We start from the raw sequence: 27,194 nt of genomic DNA, 5'->3' as shown, positions 1-27,194 counted from the left end.
AATTTGGCTACTGTTGATCAAGCTGCTATAAATATTGCGTGCATGTAATTTTACTACTAGGTATTGGCCTAAAGGGTACCAAACTGCAGTCTCGGTTTTAAAGTTTTTTTGCCCGATATAAGTATTGCTACTGGGTTTCTTTTGATATTATTGGCATGATAAATGTTTTTTTCATTCCCTCAATTTAAATCTGCAGGTGACTTAAGTCCAAATAAGGCTTTGTAGGCAGCACCTAGATAGGCCTTGTTTTGTTTGTTTGTTTCTTTTCTTTTCTCTTTTCTTTTCTTTTCTTTCTTTTTTTTTTGTCCATTCTGACCCCCTATCCAATGTCTTTTGATTGTAGCATTTAGTCGATTTACATTCAGAGTATTTATTGATAGGTATATATTTAGTGCCCTACTAGTTGTTTTGCCATTGTATCTTGATGTTTTCTCTGATCCTTTCTTGTCCGTAACAATTTTGGTCTTTCATTTCCACTCAAAGAGTCTGATTTAAATATTCTTTTCTTTTGACTGGCAGTACATTTGTTTACTTATTTTTAATATTTCTTCTTTTTTAAAATTTAAGCCCAAGTTAGTTACCTTATAGTGGAATACAGTTTAAGGATTAGAATTTAGTGATCCATCAATTACAAAATATATCCAGTACTCATCTCAAGTGCTGTCCCTATTGCCCATCACCCATTTAGCCCATATGCCTATTCAGTAACCCTCCAGGAACCCTGAGCTTCTTCCCTCTATTTGACGGTGTCTTATCGTTTGACTCCATCTCTGTTTGTATCTTATTTTTGCTTTCCTTTCACTATGTTCTTCAGTGTTATGAATTCTCTCATCTGTGGAATTTAATATGATGTGTGTCTTTCTCTGACATATTTTGCTTATCATAATGAAGTCCAGTTCACTCCATGTTGTTGCAAATAGCAAGATTTCACTCCTTTTGATCGCCGAGTAATATTCTGTTGTATGAATATACCACATCTTCTTTACCCATTCATCTGTCAATGGTCATTTGGCCTCTTTGCATAATGTAGCTATTGTTGATAATGCTGCTACAAACATTGGAGTGCATGTGCCACTTCGAGTCAGCATTAGTGTATCCTTTGTGTAAATACCTAGTAGTGCAATTTCTGGGTCCTAGTTCAGTTCTATTTTTGGTTTTTGTAACGAATCTCCATACTATTTTCCAGAGTGACTACACCATTTTGCATTCCACCAGCATTGCAAAGCTTTGCCTTTGCATCCTTGTCAACATCTGTCGTTCCCTGAGATGTTAATTTTAGCAATTCTGATAGGCGTGAGGGGATATCTCATTGTGGTTTTGATTTGTATTTCACTTATGAGGAATGAGGTTGAGCATTTTTTCACGTGTGACCAATCTGGATGTCATGTTTGTTAAAGTGTCTCTTCATGTCTTTTGCCCATTTCTTCACTGGATTATTTGGTTTCTGGGTGTTGAGTGTGATAAGTTCTTGATTGATTTTGGATACTAACCCTTTATCTGATACGTCACCTACAAATATCTTCTCCCATTCCATTCAGTTGCCTTTTAGTTTTGCTGATTGTGTCCTGTGCTGTGCAGAAGCTTTTTATCTTGAGGTCCCAATAGTTTATTTTGGTTTTTATTGCCCTTGCTTCTGGAGACATGACAAGCAAGAAGTTGTTGCGGTCAGGATCAAAGAGGTAGGTTTCCTGTTTTCTCCTCTAGGATTTTGATGGTTTCCTGTCTTACATTTAGATCTTTCATCCATTTTGAGGTGTGTGTGTGTGTGTGTGTGTGTGTGTGTGTGAGAGAGAGAGAGAGAGAGAGAGAGAGAGAGAGAGAGAGAGAGAGAGAAGTTTAAGAACATAGTCAGGTTCATACTTCTCACTGTCCAGTTTTCCCAGTACCATTTGCTGAAGAGACTCTTCTTTTTCCTTTGAATATTCTTTCCTGCTTTGTGACAGATTATTCAGCCATACGTTTGAGGCTCCATTTCTGGGTTCCCTATCCTGGTCCTTTGATCTCTGTGTCCGTTTTTGTGCCCGTACCATACTGTCTTGATGATTGTGGCTTTCTAATGCACCATAAAGTCCAGAGTTGTAATGTCTCCATATTTGTTTTTCTTTTTCAACATTACTTTAGCTCTTTGGGGTCTTTTCTGGTTCCATACAATTTTAGGATTGTTGTTTCTAGCTCTGTGAAAAATGCTGGTGTTATTTTGATAGGAATTGCATTGAATTTGTCGATTGCTTTGGGTAGAATTGACATTTTAACAATATTTGTTCTTCTAATCCATGTGCATGGGATGTTTTTTTCATTTCTTTGTGTCTTCTTCAACTTCTTTTATAGACGTTGTATGGTTCTTTTAAATTTTTTTTAATGTTTATTTATTTTTGAGAGAGAGAGAGTGAGGGAACAAATGAGAGTGCACGACCAGGGGAGGGGCAGAGAGAGAGAGGGAGACACAGACTCTGAGGCAGGCTCCAGACTCTGAGCAGTCAGCACAGAGCCCGTTGAGGGACTCAATCCCACAAATGCAGGATCATGTCCAGAACCAAAGTCGGCACTTAACCGACTGAGCCACCCAGGAGACCCTCTATTGTTTTAACTGTACTGATCTTTTCCCTCTTTGGTTGGGTTATCCCTGGGTATTTTATGGTTTTCAGCGCAGTTATAAATGACATTAATTCCTTGATTTCTCTTTCTGTTGATTCATTACTGGTGTATAGAAATGCAATCAACTTCTGTATATTGATTTTATATTCTGAGACTTTCCTGAATTCCTGTATAAATCCTAGAAGTTTTTTGGTGGAGTTGTTTGGATTTTCCACGGAGGGTATCATGTCTGTGAGCAGGGAAAGATTGACTCCTCCTTGCCAACTTGGACACCTTGTATTCTTTTTGAGGTCTGATTGCTAAGGCTAGGACTTCCAACAGTATGGTGAATAACAGTGCTGAGAGTGGGCATCCCTGTCGTGTTCCTGACACTAGGGGGAAAGTTGTCAGTTTTTCGCCATTGAAGATGATATTAGCTGTGGGACTTTCGTATCTGGATATTCTCGTGTTGAGGCACGATACTTCTATCCCTCCTTTCATGAGGTTTTTTTTTCTTCAGCAAGAAAGGATGCTGCTGCATTTTGTCAAATGTTTATTCTGCATCTATTGAGGGGATCATGTGGTTGTTATCCTTTCTTTTATCAATGTGATGTATCACATAAGTTGATTTGCAGATATTGAATCTATTGTGCATCCCAGGAATAAAATCCACCTCGTTGTGCTGAACAATCCTTTTTATGTATTGTTGGATCCGGTTTGCTACTTTTTGTTGAGAATTTTTGCATCCAGGGTCATCAGGGAAATTGGCCTATAGTTTTCCTTTCTGGTGGTGTCTTTGTCCAATTTGGACTCAAGGCCATGCTGGCCTCATAGAATGAGTTTGGAAGTGTTCCTTCCATTCTCTGACCATGACCTTATCTTGTTCTTTCATTTGGGATGCATTCCTCTTGTCTTGGCATTTTGGTTGAGTATTTGCCTTCTCTGTTACCAAAGCTCATTATGTTCCCTCCTCTGAGATGAATGGCTTTATGAAGAGGAGATCATCTAGTGTCCAAGGCCTGGCACATCAGGGATTGTCTTTGGTGTGTGTTGCATACACTGTTTTGTGTTCTGGCTGCACTATCCTTCAAGCCAGTTGTATGAGCAATGTATTGTCCTTGGCCAGAATATGGTGAGACTCATCTAGGTCTGCTCTGATCTGCTTGTTAAATGAGACTTGAAACGATTGCCACTAGAAGTGAAGCAGAACTGTCTGGTCAAGAGAGGTGGTGTGGGCATGGGATTCCACTGGTGTTCTGGGGAATGGGCCAGCTCCATTGGGACTGAGGCAAGCTTCAATGACCTAGGCCAGTCTCGCCAGAACACAGGAAGTTGGGGTTGGTGTAAGCAGCTTAGGCACCCAGTGTGGGGATTGCCTTGTTTCCAGCAAATGGCTCTGTGTTTTTTTGCTGGGGGGAGGGGGGTGTGCAGAGCAGGGAAATGGCACCACACAGCTCCTCTGTCCTAGCTCTTTGTCCCCTCATTGTGAACACTGCTTCTCAGGGATGTTCTCCACGATGAGTGTATAATCTCCCCAGTGTGTGCACCAGGCATTGTACAGATCACTGTTTCAATGCTATCTGCCTGCAATTTGTTGGCTGCCTTCTCTTCAGGAGTAGGCCAGTGCCATCATGGCTGTATCCCAGCCAAGACTGCTAACCTTTGAAACGCCACATTCTCGGGGTGCCTGGATGGCTTGGATAAGTGTCAGACTCTTGATCCTGGCTCAGATCATGACCTCTTGGTTGTGGGATTCTCTCTTTCCCTGTTGTCTTGCCCGTCCCTTGCATGTGCTCTCTTTGTCTCTAACTTGAATAAATTTAAAAAAATAGTGGCATGGAATACCTTATTTAGGCAAGACTGCCTCTGAGGGGAATGGCAGGGATCTATCAGTTAAATTTCCGGGACTGACTAGGAAATTCTTTGCTGACTGGTTAAAGGTTACATTCCTGCAGGAATGAAATTAGGTTTAGTGACATGTGGCCTTAATGTAAGTAACTCCATGATGGGCCTGTGACTTTTCTTAACATTGCAAACCCAAATTTTTACACATACATTTTTTCATTCAATGTATAGCCCTAAATAATATTTTAGCCATCTACTTCTGGCCCAAAGATCATATCCTGTGAAACTGTGGCCATCTCCTAATCATAGGTGAAGATCGACTCTGTGGCTCTAAGATCTTCGTGGCTCTAAGTTACTTTGACCTATGTTACTAAGATCTTTGTGAGTCTAGGTTACTGCTGGCCTTTTGAAGCCTTTGACGCAGGGACCCCCAGCCAGGCTGCTGAGCCATCACTTAGGCACAGAAGCACCCTTTCCAAGTCACCCCGCCCTAAAGTATTGTCGTTCCCTCTGGTACTTCTGGGACTTACCCTTTGGCAAGTCACATATCCTCATGCAAACATGTCAAATGGGCCCAGAGAAGGCTGCTTGCCTGTGACTCCCCCTTCATGGTCACATCTTATCCTTCTGAAACCCTTTGAACTCCCTATTGTTCTTCCAGTCTTTGAATATCTCTTTGATTTGGAAATATTTGATTCTCTTGTATTCCTGCTAAAAATATGCACGAAAATATTAAAGCAAGGGTTCTTTATACTAAGGGAGCCAGTCACAATGCTTCATCTGGGTGCGTGTATGTTTTTATTTTTGACAAGGTTCAGGCATGATGTGATGTACATACTGTAAAATCTGAGTATCATTCATTATCTAGCATAACCACCTTTATGGAAAGCCATTCAATGACATGCTCATTCAAGATCAGAAAAACACTTAATTTACATACCACATAATAGAGTGGTATATACATACATTGTCTTAAAATATGTAAAGTAGATGTTTCTATGAAGTGTTTAAAATGCATTCAGTTTTCTGTACCATGAATGCTATTATTTAAATTAAACAATAGTAAGAACAACAAGAATAGGTACATGTCCATCACTAGTAACTAATAATGGAACTAGTTATATAATCTTATGCATTGAAAAACCATGATTACTAATAATCTTTTCTTTCATGATGGGTTTCTAGTTACCAAAAAAAATTGGGAACATAATACTGAGTATCCACATACATCAGACTGTTTTGTCACTATTGATGTCATAATGGTTGGTACATGATCATAATCATTGTATCAAAGAGATATGGTAGTATGAAGTAACGTTTATATTTGTATTCAGATTGCTTCGGTTTTAACCTCTCCTAGCCCAGACTCATCCCACCTGGAAAATTACAGTCATCCTGTCTCCTTAGGCTCCACTTGACCATGACAATTTTTAGATTTTTCCATATTTTTCATAGTCTGCAAAGTTTTGAGGGTACGTTTGTGGAATGTATTTTGTAGAATGAACCTTGGTTGGGATACGTCTAACCTTTGTTCAAATGCTTAAGCCAGAGTTAATGTGTTTTGGAGCAGAAGATCCAGAGGCATAGTGCCCTCCATAATTATTATTTCACATAAAGATTGGGGTCTTTTTTGGTTCCATACAAATTTTAGGACTGTTCTCGTTCTGTGAAAACTGCTGTTGGTATTTTGATGGAAATTGCATTAATTCTGTCAATTGCTTTGGGAAGTATAAACATTTTCACTATATTTGTACTTCTGATCTGTGAGTACGGAATGTCCTTCCATTTCTTTGTGTCATCTTGAATTTCTTTCATCACTGTTTTATACTTTTCAGAGCATAGGTCGCTCACCACTTTGGTTAAATTTATTCATAGATATCTTATTTTTGGTGTATGACTGTAAATGGGACTGTTTTCTTAATTTATCTTTCTACTGCTTCTGTATTGTCTACAAATGCAACAGATTTCTGTACAATGATGTTGTATCCTGTGACATTGCTGAATTCATTTATCAGTTCTAGCAGTTATTGGGTGGATTCTTTAGGGTTTTCTATATATAGTGTCATGTAATCTGCAAATCGTTTCGTTTCGTGTGTCTGCTGGCTGTGGCTAGGACTTCCAGTAATTTGTTTACTAAAAGTGGTAAGAGTAAACATCCTTGTCTTCTTCATGACCTTACAGGAAAAGCTCTCAGATTTTCCCCATTAAGGTTGATTTTAACTGCAGGGTTTTTATAGTTACCCTTTATTACGTTAATGTATGTTTCCAGTAAACCTACTTTAGGGGGTTACATGCATGAACGGATGTTGTACTTTGTCAAATGTTCCTTTCTGCATGCATTGAAATGACTGTATGCTTCTTTTCTTTTAATGTTTATTAATTTTGAGAGAGACAGAGCGTGAGCAGGGGAGGGGCAGAGAGAGAGGGAGACATAGAATTCGAAGGAGGCTCTTGGATCTGAGCTTTCAGCACAGAGTCTGACGCGGGACTTGAACTCAGGAATCATGAAGTCATGACCTGAGCTGATGTCAGACTGTTAAAGGATGAGCCACCCGGATGCCCCGATCATCTGGTTCTTGTCCTTTCTCCTGTTGATGTATTGTATCACATTGATTGATTTGTGAATATTGAACCACCTTTGTAGCTTGGGAATAAATCCCACTTAATTGTGGAATATATTTACAGTTGTTATATCTTCTTTTTGGATTGTACCATTTGCTATTATATACTGTCCTCCTCTGTCTCTTGTTATGTACTTTTTTTAAGTGTATTTTTTCTGATACAAGTATTGTTACTCCAGCTTTCTTTTGACATTCATTTGTGTGATGTTTCTCTATCCTATTATTCTTGAGGTGTAAAGTGGGTCACTTGTAGGATGCTGAATCTGCTTTGTTTTTTCATCCATTCTTACTCCCTACATCTCTAGATTGGAGCATTCACTCCATTTCCCTCAAAATTGATTGATATGTATTGCCATTTTATTGCCTGTTTTGTTGTAGTTTCTAATGATTTTCTCTGATCCTTTCTTGCCTTTCTTTCATGTATTGCTTATTTTCTTTAGTGATATATTTTGATTTCTTTATCTCTATTCTTAGCATATTTATGACTGATTTTAGTATATGGCTACTGTTAGGTGTTTATATAACCTCTTCTGCATTTAGCAGTTTGTATTAAGTTGATGGTCATTTACCTTTGAACCCATTACTTTCTCCTCCCTAGGTTTTTGGTAGATGTTATTATAGTTCAAATCCATTTCTCTGATTTAATAGATTTTTTTCCAGAAATGTTCATTTTTTACTTGAATCGTGTCTTCTACCTCTATACTGTCACTGTTGGTCTCTCCTTTCCATTCAAAGAATCCCTCTTAATATTTCTTGCAGGACTGGTTTAGTGGTACAAACTCCTTTAGTTTTTGTTTGGGAAAGTCTGTGTCTCCTTCATCCTGAAAGATAGCCTTGCTGAATAGAATATTCTTGGCTGCTGATTTTTCCATTCAGCACTTTGAATATGTGATGTCACTCACTTCTGGCTTGCCAAGTTTCTGTTCAGAAATATGGAGCTAGCCTCATGGGTCTTCCCTTGTAAGTTAAGGACTGTTTTGCTGCTTTTACGAGTTTTTCTTTATTCTCACCCTAATTTGTAAGTTTGTTTACAGTAGGTTTGTGTGTTGGCCTTATTTGTTGATTTTGATGGGAATTCTCTAGTCTCCCGGATGTGGATGTTTGTTTCCCTCCCCCAATTAGGGATGTTTTCAACTATTATTTCCTCAAATAAATTTTCTTCCCCATTCTCTCTTCCTTCTGGGACTCCTACAACATGAATACTATTATCTTTCCTGTAGTCACTGAGTTCCCTTCGTCTCATCTCACGTTGCAGAATTCTGTTCTCTCTCTTTGGTTTAGTGTGATTAATTTCTATCACTCAGTCTTCGAGGTCACTAGTTTGTTCCGCTGCTTCTTCCATCACTCTGTTCATTCCAGCAAGCATGTTTCTCCTTTATTGTGTCCTCAGTGTCTGTGTTATATCTTATCTATGTCAGGGGTCTCACTCTTCTACTCATTTCTCAACTCCAATGAGTATCCTTATGATCATTGCTTGAAATTCTGTATCAGGTATGTTACTTATATCTCTTTGGCTTAGATCTCTGGCTGTGGCTTTGAGTAGGTCTTTCATTGTAGATAAACATCTCTGTGTGTCCATTTTGTTTGTCTCTCTGGCTCTATTTCTCTGTGTTAAGAAAGTCAGCTGTGCCTTCTGATCTTGAAATTAATGCCGTTATGAAGAAGAGGTCCTGGAGTCCTCAGCAGTGCATGTCTCCATTTATAGGACCTGGAACTTCAGGAGGCTATCGTATAGGTGTTGTTCACGGCCTGCTGCTGTGTCTGGGTTACTTTTCCTTTCAGTGCAGGGGTCCGCACTGATTGCGTGCCTGTTGTGGGCTCTGCTTGCTCTCAGTGGTGTCAGTGGGACCCAGGCAGGCCAGCTGAGTCAAGAATCAAGAATCAGCATGAATACATGTGTCTCCTGTGGCCTGGGAATTGTGTAAAATGCCATGTTTACATTGCCTCTCTACACAGGCAGGGACCTGGCTATCACTCATCCTCCTGGATCACCCAGTGCTGGGTCAGCTGACCTCCAAAGGGCCAGGATCTAAACTCAAGGGAATTCAGCCCCTCTGGGTTTTAATGCCCAATGTTGTGGAGATTAGTCTTCCCTGTGTCAGCTCCTTGGTGCGAGGGCTCACTTTCTCTGCTCCTTCTGCGGGCAGCCAGCCTCCAACTTTCTGACCTTCCTAACCTTCCTGATGCAGCTTCTATTTAGGTGTGGAGTTTGTTGTGCCATTCTTGGATCCCTCTCTGGTTCATGGACTTGGATGTGGAAGTTATGTAGTTGAAAACATGGGACAGGGTGGGTTCAGGGTCTGCTTAGTCTGCTATTATTAATTTTTAAATGTCTTATTATTTTGGATTTTTGAGACATGGGCAGACAGACTCATCTCACCCATGCACTTCAGGATTTGAAAGGAATGTTCCCACATTTGCTTCTAGTATTTTGTGCTTTGAAACTCTCTTTAATGAGGTATAATTTACATATAACAAAGAGCCTCAAATTAAAGGGTATAATTTGATGAGACTTGTTCTCATGGATACAGCACCATGAAGTCATATGGTTGCTCTCTAAACCTTAAATCATGATCCCTTTGTGTCTAGCGCTAATGTTGCTTTTGAAGTAAGGACTTTTTTTTTATGTTTTCAGATATTGCCCAGGTGTCTGAAGGCCTGCACTAGGGTACCTACCTCCTTTTCTGATAGACTTTATTCCCGAAAGATTGCAGTCATTCTACCTTTGGACTTTATCCTGTGTTGTATCTTTCAGTCTGTTCACTTAATTTTGTTGGAGTACTTTAAATTTTTTTTTTTCAACGTTTATTTATTTTTGGGACAGAGAGAGACAGAGCATGAACGGGGGAGGGGCAGAGAGAGAGGGAGACACAGAATTGGAAACAGGCTCCAGGCTCTGAGCCATCAGCCCAGAGCCTGACGCGGGGCTCGAACTCACGGGCTGCGAGATCGTGACCTGGCTGAAGTCGGACGCTTAACCGACTGCGCCACCCAGGCGCCCCAGTTGGAGTACTTTAATGCTGAGGGATGCATAATTGGATTGATTTTCACTAAATGGTATGAGCTGCAGTTCCAATCATGACAGAAAGCACGTGCTTCCTGTGTTAGGTACTCAGGAGCAAGGCAGATACCCTGGGCACTTGAGCTGAGTATATCACTCTTTTTGCCAGCCCTCTTCCCTTCCCTGGGAGACAAGCGTCTCATTTTGGTCACACAGAAATGTAGGTGAAGTCAGCAGAGAAGGGTCCCTTCTCTTCCGTTTGTCTCTCAAACACCCTGTCACACTACCTTCTGCTTGTCCCTTTCCCTGACTCAATCCCCCAGGCCCACTGCTCCACTCCAGCCATGATCAGGGTGTCCTCCAGCTGCTGGCCTCTTCTCTGGCCATCGCTCAGTGAGGAAACTACAGGAGGATTATGTAGTTCATGGGTCTGATCAAGAAATCTCTGGGGCGCCTGGGTGGCGCAGTCGGTTAAGCGTCCGACTTCAGCCAGGTCACGATCTCGCGGTCCGTGAGTTCGAGCCCCGCATCAGGCTCTGGGCTGATGGCTCAGAGCCTGGAGCCTGTTTCCGATTCTGTGTCTCCCTCTCTCTCTGCCCCTCCCCCGTTCATGCTCTGTCTCTCTCTGTCCCAAAAATAAATAAACGTTGAAAAAAAAAAAAAAAAGAAATCTCTGCTCCTCAGAGTCCTCCTACACGTGGTGCTGTCTGTGGAGACCTGGCATCCTGGGCATGGGTCTGACCCTCACTCCTCTCTACAGTCACTCCTGGTCCCTCATCCTTCTCCACCATTAGAACTCAGCCATTTCCTAAGAACAGATACCTGTCTGTCTGACCCCAAGGCACCATGGAGTCAGGGAATATTTCCAAAATAATTGAGCGTAAGCACCCCATCAATGTAGATATAGGAAGTTCCCATCACCCCGGAAAACTCCCTCAGGCTCCCCTGCAGAAAGGGTGATCTTGCTTCTATCCTCCATCACCACCATTTCTGGCACTTTGTTACCTGTGTGTACAGGAACCCCACTGTGTGCACTCAATGGGGAGTCAGAGTAGATGGCCCTAGAAGCAGACGCTGACACAGAGACAAAACGATGAAAGGTAGATTAGGGGACAGTAGGAAGGACAAAGTGGAGGGGACATGATGGGCAGGGAAAGCATTCAGGTAGATCTGACACCTTCTTAAAATGTATATATAATCACCATAGTCTGTCACCGTGCACAGTCCTGTTCAGATTTCAAAAGAGTTGTCCTATAAGGCAAAGAGATTTTGGTTTATTCCCCTGTGATCTTATGTTTTCCTACATGCATTCTGTCTTCTGTAGTTTATCTGTGGCTGTGGCCTCAGATGAACATTTTAGTGTGTGGCTGCATCTGTGAGATTAGGTGTAATAGAAAATGATTGTCTTCAGATCTAGGTCTCTGAATGTACACATTCTCATAATTATCTTTTCTTTCATTGTGTGGCAGGGCCCGAATTCTAATAGAAAAATGAGGGACATTGTCTTACTTTTTAAAACAGTGATTCCCACCCTGGGCTGAGTTGTTAACAGTCTTAGTTTAATGAACTCCCGTGACCATCTTTTTTGGAGGATCATTGTGTGGAGATATCTTAATTGAAACTATGAGAAGCGTGAGGGGACACTTCTCAGAGATTTTGCAGACGCTTTATGCACTGAATGTCTTCTTTTTCTCTTGTTCTTAGAAACAAATATTACCCCTGTTTTCACAGATAACACAGCTGTCATAATATTGTGAGAGAAGTTTGAGGAGATGCAAAGCTGTAGTCAGGGTGATGACAGGGGTCCAGCAGTGGTGGCATCTGGCCAGCCCTGAATTGTAGGATGACTCAGCTGATCTAGACCCTGTCTCCACTTTTAGTCTCACTGAGGGATATGAACTTGGGCATACAGCATTTTCATAAGACCAAGTTAAATGTCCCATATCTCCAGGGCTCTTTTCCCCCCACAAATATCCAGAACCTTCAGGAAAATCCAGGGAGACAAGAATCTTTTTAGGTGATTACCTGCGTGCACTTTGGCAACACACTGACATTTTGGAGATGAACACTGCATTGTGCACTGAGAGCGATCCCACATAGCAGCTCCGTATGGACCTCACACTCCCTGCTCAGGCTGTGACCAGGAATGACCTCCAACTGCATCTCACTGACCCCAACACCCTCCCCTCTGCACCTCCTCAAACTCTGCTTACTGTGCTCAACTTCCCTTCTATTCCTGTATGATTCAAGGCTCCCCCGGTTTTGCCCTGGATCCTCACTGGTGTTTCCATGTTGGTGATCACAAGGTCTGCATCGTTTAATGAATGTCCCTCTGTCACACAGGACACCTGATGCTCTAAAAGGGGTGCACCTCATTCATCACAGAACCCAAAACATTGTGTCTCCAACATATGCACCAGTACCGCTGATACATCTGCTTTTGTGTAAAAAATCCTCTTTCATTTGACAAGAGAAACATATAGCTCACTGTATTACAGGGACATGACACTGCCCATTGTATGTATGTCCTGAGAAACTTGAGATATGCTACAGTGTCCTCAGGCAGTTTGTAGTTGGATTGCCAAGACTCACAACCGTCTCTACATCATTGCCACAAAGTCAATCATGAATAAGATGAATATACTTTACCAGCCACTCATCCAGTTCAGGTCATCTTAACAAATAGAGTAGGTGGAGGAGGGGGATGTGGCCTATAGCCCATGACTGGTGGTGAAGGGTGGTCCATGGGGTACAGCCTGCAAGGCAATCCTGGGAAAGGACCAGGACTCTTGCATACAAAATAGCCTGGGGAAAAGAAATGAGAGGTATGTTCATAGGACAGAACAGAGCACCAACACCAGCAAAAAGCAGAAACCCAAAGAAGCTGTTCTCATATCCTACTAGCTTCCCCACCACCAGGTTTCAAGAGGGCAGCATCAGCGCCAAAATCTCTACCCATACTTTGGGTTCCACTTACAGCTTTGAGGTGAGGAATGGATGTGATTGGGATAAACTAGTGTCCCCACATGTCTGGAAATGTAGAAACAGCAAGGGCCCCTTTCCTAGAAGATTTATAGGCTGAATACTAAATTAACAAAGTAGCATATTCCAGATAGGAAGGCAACTATGTCCAGGATCACACTCCACCCTTCATCCCCTCCACCACAGAGGCTGTTTATTGTGTATGTGAAGAACTACAGAATGAGAAGGAATGACAAAGCCAGTGTCCACACATGTAATCATAGCCCTCGTGGCTCAAAGTTCTGCCTCTAAGCCCCTGCCTGTGTCCAAACTACTGTCCCGACAATGGGGTCTCCTCCTCTCTGGAAGTGCTATCCATGGGCACAGAGACATATGGGGAGATGGGGATCCTGAGGGCCTGTAGAGGACCTGGGAAAGCATGCTCTTAGAGAAACAGGTAGCCTATACATGTTAGTTGGGTTCAGCTAATTTATTTTACTTCGGAGGTACTTCTCAGCTTAAGTGCAGTACACTTTGCAGGGTAATTGTGTCCTATGGAAAAATGAGCTGAAATTCTAAAAGACAAAATTAACACAAATGCACTTTGATTTCTGGTGTAAGTTTCCATGTTTTAGCTGTACCTGTGACACAGGACACGAGAGAACGTGCTCATGTGAACACAAGTGAAGGACACCATGGGCACTTGCCACACAGGTAATTTTGGATGTTTTCTCTTCACAACTTAAGTTTCAGTGCATGTTTTCTATCACAAACATGCCACCTCTTATAGTTCAGAGTGTTTTTGCCCAGGGCACACCTGAAGGGATTCTGGACAGCATGTTTACCAAAATGCTGATGGGTATGAAATTTATTTACTTTGTCTAAGACCATTCTAAAGGACACATACAAAAATATAAGTTGGAGTGAAGGCAGTTCGCATTTTCTTTAATTTTTTTTCAACGTTTATCCACTTTGGGGACAGAGAGAGACAGAGCATGAACGGGGGAGGGGCAGAGAGAGAGGGAGACACAGAATCGGAAACAGGCTCCAGGCTCTGAGCCATCAGCCCAGAGCCTGATGCGGGGCTCGAACTCCCGGACCGCGAGATCGTGACCTGGCTGAAGTCGGACGCTCAACCGACTGCGCCACCCAGGCGCCCCCAGTTTGCATTTTCAAATTGTAAGGATACCCAGAGATTTTTATGAGCACATTAAAACCCTCAATAGAAGGAAACAGGAGAGGAAGAAACAGCAAGAGCAATGATTCCACATTGAGGAGATCCACAAAGAATGAGGCAAGGTAGGAGACTTCCAAGTGGAGTGTGGTGTCATCCTCCTTGATTTATTCCAGGAACACATTAGAAAAGCCCTATGGTCCCCACCTTTAGGCACGCTTAGCTGCTCAAGTTACCACAAACAGATGCCATCTGGGAAACAGGGAAGCCTGCAGACTCGGCAGTAAAGGTTTTGCATCTGGGGAAAAAAAAAAACAGCAGACATACCATACGACACACAAACCAGAGACAACTGTACAGAAAGATGTGGCTGTCCATAAAGACTTAGAACTGAAAACGGCCACAGCATTTACTTTGTGCTTCTTGGCAGTTTTGGCAGAGCCAGTGTCGATGTCACTCTTGGTTGTGACACCTACTTCTGGACCTGCAAAAAGCCCTAGAAGGGATGGAGGTTTATTCTGACTTGAGTAGACTGTTTGGAGGTCAAAAACAAAACAAAAAACCCTCCCCTCATACTTCCGACAACTTAAACTCTTTGCCCCAATGAGATCCCAAATTACATGCACAGGGTGTCCCACATGCCTCTGGTGATACCCAAGAAGAACTTGAAGAACCATCCCTTATAACTTGATGAAGACTCCTAAAAGCCCTGATTCAGATGTATTCATCACTCATCGAACAACTATGGATGGCTGGGGGCACAAATAGATGGACGTACGTTACATTGTGCCTCATGCCTCACAGATCCCAGCAAGTGGACTGTGTACAGGGCATTTCTGCTGAAGCGCTATGTCTGATTTTCTGCATACGGCCCCATTCCTTTTCCACAAGAGATGCCTGTACCAACCCATGGTGGGGGAAAGGACAAAGATGAGATCCTGAGCAACTTGAGGAATATGGTAATAGCAGCAGACACATTCCCCTTGCATCACAATGGTCTGTGGTACCGCCTCTGCACCTTGGCCCAAGACCTAACAGCCACAAAATAAGGTGTGTTTTACAAGTCAACTCCTAGTGCTCGGATCATCTTACCAAGTGTTGCAGGTGGAGGGGTTCCGGGTGGCCTCAGGGCCACTAAGGTTCAGGAGGTGGACGTGCCTAATAGTCCATGGGGGCGGGGCATCTCCAGGGTAGGGCATGCAGAATCGTCCAGTTAACAGAGGAGGTCCCCAGGATCCAGACTGCCCTGCAGAACAGAAGTGACAGCTACATCCATATGCCAGACAAGGGAACCAATACCAAAAGCAGCTGTAACCCAGAGAAGAAGTTGTCAGCACCTGCCACCTTCTCTGCCACCAGGATCCAAGAGAGTAGCATCAGTACCTGAAAACTCTGTCCCTGCCACTGGATACCACCTACAGCTTGGGGTAGCAGATGCAAGAGGTTAACCTACTGCCACCACACATCACTGCCCATGTCTGTGGAAGAAAATGGCAAGGGTCCTGTCCTAAAGGGTTAACAGAAGTAATTACAGATTAATGAAGTAGCATTCTCCAGACAGGCAGCCATCGATGTCCAGGTTCACCCTGCATCCCTCCTCTACGGTGACTCCAGATGCTCTGCTTTTGCTATATCAAGAACACAAAAAAATGAGTGGGAATAAATGGCTCATATTCTGCTCGTGGAATCACAGACACTCCTGGCAAAATATTCTGCAGCCGGACCCTCACTGTGCCTCCTCTGCTCCTCTCCCTGAGAAAGGAGTCTTCCCTCTTGAAGTGTTGTCAAAGGCCTCGGAGACCTCTGGGGAGTGGAGGATGCCTGGAATCTTGCAGGGGAAGGAGAGTCTTCTGTGAAGAACGAGTTACTTGTGGTGAATGTCTACAAAGCTCAGATGTGTTCATCTTACTTCATAGGGAATTCTGACTTTAAGCATACTACAGGACACAGAGTCATTATGTGCAATGGAAAAAAAGAGGGAGAAATTCACATAACAGATTTCATGCAAGTGTTTTGATATAAAACTGGTATGTGTCATGAGACTATATCAGCTCTAACAGTGACTGGGGACACAACCAGAAACTGCTCATAGAAACACAATTGAAGGACACAGTGTTCAAATTGTTTTCACCTAAGGTATAGCTGGAGGATTCCAGACAAGTCATTTACCAACAAAGACGGAAAGGTGATGAGTGATGATATTGGCTTTCTCTAGGACCACTCTAAATGGCACAGGGCACATAATAGAAAGTTGGAGTCATGATGTCGTTTCTAACAGGTTCATCTCCTAGCCAGAATCAAGAGAGGAAGACACAGCAGCCTCACTGTTCCCACAGAGGTGAGGTCTGGAAGGGATCACCCAGGCCGGGAGACCTGTTTGGAGTGTGCAGTCATCCTCCTCTCATTATTTCCTGAAACTCACAGAAAAACCTTAAGGTACTCAGTCTCTAAGCGCTTTTGGCTTCTAAACTTACCACAGAAAGCTGACAGACTAAAAATTGAGAAGCCTGTGGGCTCCTGGGTTATGAGTGTGCATTTGGAAAAGAAAGAACAAACAGACATATCACACAACACGCAAAACGAGACAAGGCTGGGTGAGTGTGCTGTACATAAAGATGAGGGTTTCCCAAAAGAGTTACAACTGAGAATGGCCCCGGCATTTACCTTGTCCTTGTCTGCATTCTTGGTACAGTCAGAGCCGCTGTAACCCACAGAGGTTTCAGCAGTTTCTCGATCTACTAAAGACCCTAGAAGGGACAGAGGTTTATTCTGCTTTTAGAGGACTGTGCAGAATGAAAACAATCCCTCAACTCATTCCTCAAATATCTTAAACTTTTCTCTACAGTCAGGTCCCTGACCAGAGGCAGAGTGTATCCCAAATGCCTCAGGTGACCCCCAAGGATAAGGGGGAGAACCGTCCCCTCACCTTGATAAAGACCTCATGGTGCCCTAGTTCATGTTGTTTCATAATTAATCACATAACTGTGGACAGGTCAGGCACAACTAGCAATTTAGAATTCACCAGTAAAACAGTTTTCTCAGTATACATCATGGGAAATCACGGATTCCATTACATATCAAGAATTAATCTGAGGATGCTTGGATTCAGCATCCGACTCTTAATTTTGGCTCAGGTCACGATCTCACAGCTTGTGAATTCAAGCCCAGCGTTGGGCTCCTCACTGACAGTGTGGCACCTGCTTGGCATTCTGTCTATGCGTCTCTCAAAATAAATAAACTTAACAAAAAAGAATAACATTGAGAATACTGGTTTGGTGTATATCCTCAATGAGTCCTCAAGAAGGGTGCATTTCTTCAGGCTTCAGGCAAATTGTTCAATCTCCCAGCTTATCTACAAGCTGCCTTCCACATGAGAGCAGTTAGTATATAAGAAAAGAGTAATTTGACACTATTGAGAAAAGAAAAACTGTCAGAAGTTATCAGTGAACCTGCAGAGTTGCACTGATACCAACAGAGGACTAAGCTAAGCTTTATGGAACTTGAATTGAGGGATGCATGGCTACAGTTCCCAAAACAAACAAAAAGAAAGACTGTTAAAACTAGTGAATAAATGACCTTCTCCTCAAATAAACTAAAGTCTTCACATTGTGTCCGGGTGGGAAGAAGGTTTCCAGGCTCTTCAGACAGGGGGATGCTAGAGGAGGTGGGAGGGTCACCGTCAGAGGAGGGGCATGAGCTCCACCAGTCACAGGGACAAGTGCCTCACTGTCTGCGGCACCAGAGGAGAACACCCTTCTGTCACCCCTTTGGACCACCTGCCGTCCTTAGTGCTTGTGATTCTTTCCAGACCACATGATGATCACACACAGGAACAGGCTGCACAGCAGAAATTAGACTGCGGCACATCACAACGTGCTCCTTACCTCTCCTTGCAGGGTTCTTGCAGTGATTGGTTTCTGCCTCGTGTATCCCTCAGGCAGCCTCTGTGCTTCCATCCCTTCCAGTCTTGGATACAGAAAAATAATGGACTTCTATAAGAGTTGCAACACCACGTCGTCTACTAGACAACAAACAGTGCAGGTGTCATCCCTGGAAACACCCATAAAAACGCAAGTCAAATGACCACACCTGTATTTCAAGTAAGCGACCTCCCTGCCCTGCTCCGCCATCTCCCTGTCCCAGATCTGAGTCTTGATCTGGGGGAGAAAAAAACACATCCACTTTCAGTCAGAAGGTGGTGCCAGACTGTGCACCAAACAAGGAGGAGGAAACAAGAAAACACTTACCTAGTTGTCCTGAGCATTCTTCTCATGAACTGCAAGCTGAAAAAGCCAACAATGAAAATCCTGTGGTTAGGGATTCCAAGGGCCACTACACTCACCCGCGTGAGGTGCTAAGGGTTCAGTATGTCAGGCAGAACTCAGGTTACCTGGTATCTAAAGGTGAGCTCTGCCTGCTGCAGCTGTTCCCGTGTTTGTTCAATTTGTTGCCTGTGAGTTACAATTGCTCTTGTCAGATAAGGCCCAATATTGGGTATGATTTTAAATAAGCTGCCCACATTCCCAACAACCTCATATCTGTCCCCTGATACAATTTATTCTTACACATGAAACACTTTGCCCATGATTATCAATCATGGTGCTGTACAGTAGGATCAAAGCTATTGTTACATCCTTTCCTTACTCATTATTCCATGCCTGTAGGGTTCAGAGTTCATAGAATTCCTTCCCATTTTCAATCTTTCTCGAACTCATCATGTGACAGGTGTCTTTTATCATAAAGATCTATTCTTCTATAACTTATATCCTCACCATGTTTCCCAGGGTTGCAAAGACGAGGGCCATGAAATGGCACTACCACATTGATGGGTATGATTCATTGTATGACATTGTATGACACAATGCTTTCCTACAGATTATGACAATTGACACCACCCCTGAGGAATGTTAGCATGGACAAAGTTTCCACACAGTCTGGCCACTACTTGAGATCTGCAAATGTTTAGAAACTTAATTGTTTTATTCTTTCTAAACTTACCTTTCTTATCTAATACTCTATGCATATGTTGACTTTAAACATTTCAAAAAGATTAAAAACCAAAAAATGAACAGCGGTTTCATGAGCTGCTGGTAATTACTAGCTGAACTCACTTGTACTTGTTTATTTCTTCTGTAGCTATTTTCTTTTTTTTCCCTAATGTTTATTTATTTTTGAGACAGAGAGAGAGAGAGAGCACATGCATGAGCGGGGGAGGGACAGAGAGAGATGTAACAGAATCTGAAACAGGCTCCAGGCTCTGACCTGTCAGCACAGAGCCTGACACGGGGCTCGAACTCCCGGACTGTGAAATTATGACCTGAGCTGAAGTCGGACGCTTAAAAGACTGAGCCACCCAGTTGCCCCTTATGTAGCTATTTTCAAATTGTACCTGCAGCTGCCAGCTGATTCTTCTTTGCCGCCAGTTCACAGTGTCATTTTCAGTGTCACAGTCGGGAACAAGGTCCAGAAGTTCTCCCTTTTTACCTCCCAGCACTCTTGAAGGCCTATGCAAATATCCCTTCCCCCACTTCTCCCATAAATGCACAGACTGACAACCCAATCAGAGAAATGAAGTGAACACCCCATTTAAGTGCAAGAAAATTCAACTTCTGTCTCCTGCCACGTCTCTACTATTGGAACTGTCTTTCTAGTTCTCTTGTTTCCTCTCCTTTATCATAAAGTCATCAAATAACATTGTACTTTGTGCCTTCCCAGAGTTGGTCTTTTGTTTGATATGGTGAAGACTCATTTCATCAGTGAGTGAAAAACCGTATCTGACCAACTGTACCCATTAGGATGAATCAGGGGATCATCACTAGTCTTACACCTCCATGGGGAGCCCTGATTCTCAGTCCAAAAGTTGTACCATGACGCAGGCAATCACCTGAAAGACGACCTTCCAGAATATGATTTCACTAACATTGCAGCTCACTCCCAGATATTGCTAGCGTTCAGGACTGCAACCCCTGCCTCCATCTTCAAAAGGCCATTCTTAGAACAACATCATCTCCTGACGTACAACCTGATATGAACTGTCACACAGTCTGGGTTTACTTCCAGGAAAGAGATTTCAGGTGGAAAACTCTCAACTTCATGGAGCCAAATCTACTTTAACAAGACTCATTCCATTGATAGTGAAGGCAGCAGAAGGCAATGCTTGGCAAGGCTGGGTTGCTGTGTTGCCCTCAGACTATTTTCTTTGTGGTGTTGACTGAGATGGTTTCAACTTGACACTTGATGTGCTCAAGAATCATACGCAAAATTGAAAATCTCTTAGCAAATGACACAAAAGCACTAGACAGAGAAAGGCACATGCATTTCCTTCTGGCCTCTCAGGCAGTCCTTGGGCAAATGCTTGCTGGAGTGGTTGTAATGTAGTGGCTCTGTTGTAAGGGGTTGAAGATAGAGAGGTGGTCAGGGTGCTGTACCCACTCACAGAAAGAGCTTACGAGTTAACAAAAACAAGATGCCAGTGAGACAGAGCAAGCCCTAACCCCAGCTGTGGGAAGGACGAACATAAAGGTGAGTCTCCAGGGAAGAGAAGCCTTCACTTTCCAACACGAGTGAGGGACCATAAAGTCCCCCATCTACTCCTGAGAACAAAAGGAAATACTGTACAAAGGAGGAAACATGTGACTGAATGCACCAAGTATCTGACAACCCCACAAAGAGACACAAGACCAAGACGGAGAAGGAAGCCCAGGACAAAGCCAGCCTGGCAGTTGGACCCAAACTCCCTAGGACTCATCATTGATGTGGGGGGCATACGTTTGAACAGCAAAGAAGCTGAACAACTTTATGGGCACAGACTTAGAAGTAAACAAGTGTAGTTCAGGGCGGCCAGCAAAGATGAGCCTTAGTGAAGCTGTGGGCTTTGGCCAAGACTCAGAAGAGTTACACTTAAAAAATCAGGGGACAGGAAACAACTTGACTTTCTTAGGGATTGGGCCTGCAGTGAGAAATCTCACTGGCAGAATGGATTCAGGGATCCAGTACTGCTGGCACCCCTACCCACTTTCCAGAAAGCACCTTCCATTGTTTCTGCAGCAAGATAATTCATTTTTTCCCCACACATTTTTGACCCATGTCTGGTCCTGAACAAAAATGACCTAATTGCTGGGTGACAAAACAGTGTGATGCGATTGAAACCTATAGGACATTGTAGGTGGATCCAGGTATTAAAGTTATTAATGATGGTACCTTCCCTCTTCCGCCCCCAAAACATGACATAATGTGTGGCAAGCACTTAGGAGAAAGAAAAATGCAGGCTACGTTACAGAAAGCAAGGTAGGAAGGGAAGGTCCAATTCTACTGAATGCATTGGGCAAAAATACTCTGGACCCAGTTCCAAAAGAAATACAATTATCTCTACTGGCTGCCATGTTCTCCCATACAACTTGGTCCTTGTGACAGTTCTCACATGAACATCTTACTTTTCTAATTTTTTTTTAACATTTATTCATTTTTTGATAGAGACACAGTGCGAATTGGGTAGTGCCAGAGGAAGATATAGAATCCAAAGCAAGCTCCAGGCTCTGAACTGTCAACACAGAGCCCAACATGGGGCTTGAACTCATGGACCGTGAGATCATGACCTGAGCTGAATTTGGACGTTCAACCGACTGAGCCACCCAAGGGCCCCCATCTTACTTTTTTGTAGGCACTTTTCTTTGTTCATAGAATTCTCAGGTTATGTGCTTTCTCCTTCAGCTGTTTGACTTTTGCTTCCTTCGTGGCTTTTACAGACCTCAATGCATTACACTTGTCTTCCAGGGCGTTTTTATTTTCTGGAAAAAAAAAAAAAGGTGTTTTCTTGATAAACGTGCACATGACCTGAGTCTTGATTTTGGTGAGGCAGAAAAAGCACAAGAACCATGAAGGCATGAAAGTATTCTTTCCCTTACCAAGGCAAAGTCACTGCCATCATATGGGGATTTCTCCCCAACAGAAAATATAACTTCTAGTTGACAGTTATTGGACCTCAAGGCTGTTAGCTCTACATCCTCGAATTCAACATTTGCGTCTTGTGGTTAAGACAGATATGAGGAAAGACTTTCACGGAAAACTGATCACACAACAATTTGTACCTCACACAGCAAGATCATGCATTGCAATCAACAAACACCTTGAGGCATGAATATAACTAGAAGACAAAGATGATGGAAAATAGTTCATGTCTAACAACTCATGGCTTTCTTAGTGGTGTATGTATGTATGTATGTATGTATGTATGCCTGTTTATCCCCCATTCACATTGAAAATTTACTATTCAGCATTCAGAGAGAAAGAGACTATTGAGCACCTAGGTGGCTCAGTTAGTTGAGCATCAGATTCTTGATTTTGGGTCAGGTCATGATTGTAGGATCATGTAATCCAGACCTGTGTTGGGCTCCACACTGAGTGTGAATCCTGCTTAAGATTCTCTCTCTTTCCCTCTGCCCCTCTCCCCCACTTGCATGCCCCCTCACTAAAATTAAAAAAAAAAAAAAATCATAAAGCATAATTTAAACATAATTTTTGAAGGGAAAGGATTATACACTTTGGCTATCACCCTTTCTCTCTCAACTATATTTGGGTATTTTCTACATATCTTGGAGGGCAGAGTTGAATGATGTGATAATTACCGTGTTGTGAAAATAAAAGATAACTCCTAGTCCTTGAAATAGCAAATCTCATCTTGGCGGTCCTAGTAAAATTCCAGCTCACTGGTCAGAAAGAGTTTTGGCTCCCAGAGGCCCACTGTCTACTGTGGTAAATGGCAGGCAAATATGCTGTGCTCACTTCACCCAATGAACAAAAACCCTCCAAAGCCAAATTACGGTAAAACTCAGCAGCCAACTCTTAACCACTTCCTGATTCTTCACATTTCTTTCTCTCTCTCTGAGTTTGCAAGGTAGCAAGTGCACTTTGAACGGTGTCATTTAAAATTTCACTAAAGTGGGTGCCTGCGAGGCTCATTCAGTTAAGCATCTGACTTCAGCTCAGGTCGTCATCTCATGGTTTGTGAGTTTGAGCCCTGTGTCGGACTCTGTGCTGACAGCTCAGAGCCTGAGGCCTGCTTCGGATTCTGTGTCTCCCTCTCTCTCTGCCCCTGTCTCTCTCTCTCTAAAATAAATAAACATAAATAATTTTATGCTTACTTGTACTCAACAAGTACAAAAAGATAGAGATCATACCGTGCACAGTTTCAGACCCCAATGCTATGAAACTCGAAATCAACCACAAGAAAAAATTTGGAAAGATAACAAATACTTGTAGACTAAAGAACATCCTACGGAACAATGAATAGTGGAATGCAAGCTGCTGCAGCCACTCTGGAAAACAGTACGGAGGCTCCTCAAAAAGCTAAAAAGAGAACGATCCTACGACACAGCAATTGCAAGAATAGGCATTTATCTAAGGGATACAGGTGTGCTGTTTTGAAGGGACACATGCACCCCCATGATTATAGCACCATGATCAACAATAGCCAAAGTATGGAAAAAGCCCAAATGTCCATTGATGGATGAATGGATAAAGAGGATGTGGTGTGTGTGTGTGTGTGTGTGTGTGTGTGTGTGTGTGTGTGTGATGGAGTATTACTCAGCAATCAAAAAGAATGAAATCTTGCCATTTGCAACTACATGGGTGGAACTAGAGGGTATTATGCTAAGTGAAATTAGTAGTCAGAGAAAGACAAATATCATATGACTTCACTCATAGGAGGTCTTTGAGACACAAAACAGATGAACATATAATGGAAGGGAAACAAAAATAAAAACAGGGAGGTGTACAAAAGAAGCACACACATAAATATGGAGAACAAACAGGAGGTTACTGGAGGGGTTGTGGGGGGGGATGGACTAAATGGGTAAGGGGAACTAAGGAATCTACTCATGAAATAACTGTTGCACTATACGGTAACTAATTTGGATGTAAATTGTAAATAATAAAAACTAAACTAAAAAAAAAAGAATGGGTGAACCAAGAAGTTAAAGGGAAAATTAAAAAGTACATGGAAGCCAATAAAACGGATAACACCACAGTCCAAAACCTCTGGGATGCAGCAAAGGTAGTCATAAGAGGAAGTTTAGCAATCCAGGCCTTCCTAAAGAGGGAAGAAAAGTCTCAGATACACAACGTAAGCTTATACCTTAAAGTAATGGAAAAAAAGATCATCAAATAAAAACCAAATCCAGCAGAAGACAAGAAATGATAAAGATTACAGCAAAAATCAATGCTTTCAAAACTGAAAACAAAAACAAAAACAAACAACACCCCCCCACACACACACACACAAACAGTAGAAGAGATCAATGTAACCAGAAGCTAGTTCTTTGAAATAATTAATAAAATTGATAAACCACCAGCCAGTTGGATCAAAAAGAATAAGGAAAGGACCCAAATAAATAAAATCAAGAATGAAAGAGGAGAGATCACAACCAACACAGCAGAAATACAAAAAAAGAATAAGAGAATATTATCAGCAATTATATACCAATAAAATGGACAATCTGGAAGAAATGGACAAATTCCTAGAAATATACAAACTATGAAAACTGAAAGAGGAAAAAATAGAAAATTTGAACAGACCCATAATCAGTAAAGAATTGAATTAGTAATCAAAAATCTCCCAAAAAAACAAGAGCCCAGGGCCAGATGGCTCTCCAGGGGAATTCTACCAAACATTTAAGGAAGACTTAACACCTATTCTCTTGAAGATGTCCCAAAAATAGAAATGGAAGGAAACATCCAAACTCTTCCTATGAGTCGGCATTACCTGGATTCCAAAACTAGACAAAGATCCCACTAAAAAGTAGAAGTATAGCAGTCGGTTAAGCATCCGACTTCAGCCATCACGATCTCGCCGTCTGATGGCTCAGAGCCTGGAGCCTGTTTCCGATTCTGTGTCAAAAAAAATAAATAAACGTTGAAAAAATAAAATAAAATAAAAAATAAAAGTAGAAGTATAGACCAATTTTCATGATGAACGTGGATGCAAAAATCTTCCACAAGATATTAGCCAACCAGATCCAATGATACATTTAAACTTTATTCACCACGACCAAGTGGGATTTAACCTGGAATGCAAGGCTGGATCGATATCCACAAAATAATCAATGTAATTCATCACATCAATAAAAGAAGGGACAAGAACCACATGATGCACTCAATAGATGCAGAGAAAGCATTTGACAAAATACAGCATCCTTTCTTGATAAAAGGGTTCCACCAAAAAACTGTTAAATGATCCATGAATTCAGCAAAGTGGCAGGGTATAAAATTAATGCACAGAAATTAGTTTCATTCTTATACACAAACAAAGAAGCAACAGAAAGAGAAATCACAGAACCCATCCTGTTTACAATTGCACCAAAACCCATAAAATACCTAGGAATAAATCTAACCAAAGAGGTGAAAAATCTATACACTGAAATCTATAGAAAGATTATGAAAGAAATTGAAGATGACAAACACACAAAAACGAAAAACATTCCATGCACCTGGATAGGAAGAACAACTATTGTTAAAATGTCAATAGTACCCAAAGCAATCTACATATTCAACGCAATGCCTATCGAAATAACACCAGCATTCTCCACAGAGTTACAACAAACAATCCTTCAATTTGTATGGAACCAGAAAAGACCCCGAATAGCCAAAGCAATCTTGAAAAAGAAAACCTAAGTAGGAGGTATCACAATCCTGGACTTCCAGCTGTATTACAAAGCTGTAATCATCAAGACAGTACGGTCCTGGCACAAGAACAGACACTCAGATCAATGGAACAGAACAGGAACACAGAATTGGACCCACAGATGTATGGCAAACTAATCTTTGACCAAAAGAAAGAAGATCCAATGGAATAAAGACAGTCTCCTCAGCAAGTGTGCTGGGAAAACTGGACAGTGATATGCAGAAGAATGAGCCTGGACCACTTTCTCACACAAAAAGACACTCAAAACGGATGTAAGACCTAAATGTAAGATAGGCAGCCATCAAAATCCTCAAGGGGAAAGCAGGCAAAAACCTCTTAATGTTGGCGTCCACATCTTCTTACCCAACACATCTCCAGAGGCAAGGAAAACAAAAGCAAAACTGAAGTATTAGGACCTCATCAAAATAAAAAGCTTCTGCACAGAGAAGGAAACAATCAGCAAAACCAAAAGGCAACCAACAGAATGGGAGAAGATATTTGCAAACGACATATGAGATAAAGGATTAGTATTCAAAATCTATAAAGAACATACCAAACTCAACACCCAAAAAACAAGTAATCCAGTGAAGAAATGGGCAAAGACACGAGCAAACACTCCTCCAAGGAAGACATCCAGATGGCCAACCGACACATGAAAAAATGCTCAAAATCACTCATCATCAGGAAAATACAAATTAAAACCACAATGAAACACCCCCTCACCCCTGTGAGAATGGCTAACATTAACAACGCAGGCAACAACAGATGTTGGCGAGGAAATGGAGAAAGAGGAACTCTTGCACTGCTGGTGCACTGGCTTGCACTGCTGGTGAAGCCACTCTGGAAAACAGTATGTAGGTTCCTCAAAAAATGAAAAAGAAGACTGTTCAACAACCCAGCAGGTGCACTAGTAGGTATTTATGCAAGGGATACAGATATGCTACTTCGAAGGGACACGTGAACCCCAAAGTTTATAGCAGTACTATCAACAATAGCTAAAGTATGGAAAAAGCCCAAATGTCCATCGATGGATGAATGGATAAAGACGTGGTATATATACATACATACATACATAGTATGTATATGTGTGTGTGTGTGTATACACATACATACATACACACACACCATGGTATATTACTTAGCCATCAAAAAGAATAAAATCTTGCCATTTGAAACTACATGGATGGAGAGCCTCCTGGGACCTAACACTAACCGTAAACATAACCCTAAACATAACCCTCAACCTACCCGATCTAGCACATGAAAAGTAAACCAGATGCACAGCCGCACATGTGCCCTCACTTCAGCCCTCCATGGAATTAACAACATTGGTGTCGCTTC

At 42.2% G+C, this 27,194-nt stretch overlaps 2 long non-coding RNA genes across 5 annotated transcripts; one reads left to right on the top strand and one right to left on the bottom strand.

Annotated features, from left to right (window-relative positions):
- Window positions 1-11,127: 11,127 nt before the first annotated feature.
- Window positions 11,128-18,675, bottom strand: LOC123578526. Of its 2 annotated transcripts, none has more exons than XR_006702395.1 (7): window positions 18,567-18,675; window positions 18,424-18,452; window positions 18,061-18,333; window positions 15,269-15,422; window positions 13,471-13,577; window positions 12,691-12,846; window positions 11,128-11,292 (listed from the first exon to the last, which is right to left on the bottom strand). It is a non-coding gene; the product is annotated as an uncharacterized LOC123578526 (long non-coding RNA). The 2 variants fall into 2 exon arrangements; XR_006702394.1 differs by having other exon boundaries at window positions 18,424-18,459; window positions 18,567-18,646.
- Window positions 13,571-19,025, top strand: LOC123578527. Of its 3 annotated transcripts, XR_006702398.1 has the most exons (5): window positions 13,571-13,716; window positions 14,981-15,226; window positions 16,455-16,612; window positions 18,114-18,276; window positions 18,961-19,025. It is a non-coding gene; the product is annotated as an uncharacterized LOC123578527 (long non-coding RNA). The 3 variants fall into 3 exon arrangements; XR_006702397.1 differs by lacking the exon at window positions 18,961-19,025 and having other exon boundaries at window positions 18,142-18,255; XR_006702396.1 differs by lacking the exons at window positions 14,981-15,226; window positions 18,961-19,025 and having other exon boundaries at window positions 18,114-18,225.
- The last annotated feature ends 8,169 nt before the right edge of the window (window positions 19,026-27,194 follow it).

This window comes from Leopardus geoffroyi, chromosome E2 (genome assembly GCF_018350155.1).
Source record: "Leopardus geoffroyi isolate Oge1 chromosome E2, O.geoffroyi_Oge1_pat1.0, whole genome shotgun sequence".
Lineage (NCBI taxonomy): Eukaryota > Metazoa > Chordata > Mammalia > Carnivora > Felidae > Leopardus > Leopardus geoffroyi.
The sequence above is the reverse complement of the archived record's forward strand: the minus strand, read 5'-3'. Positions and strand labels throughout refer to the sequence as shown.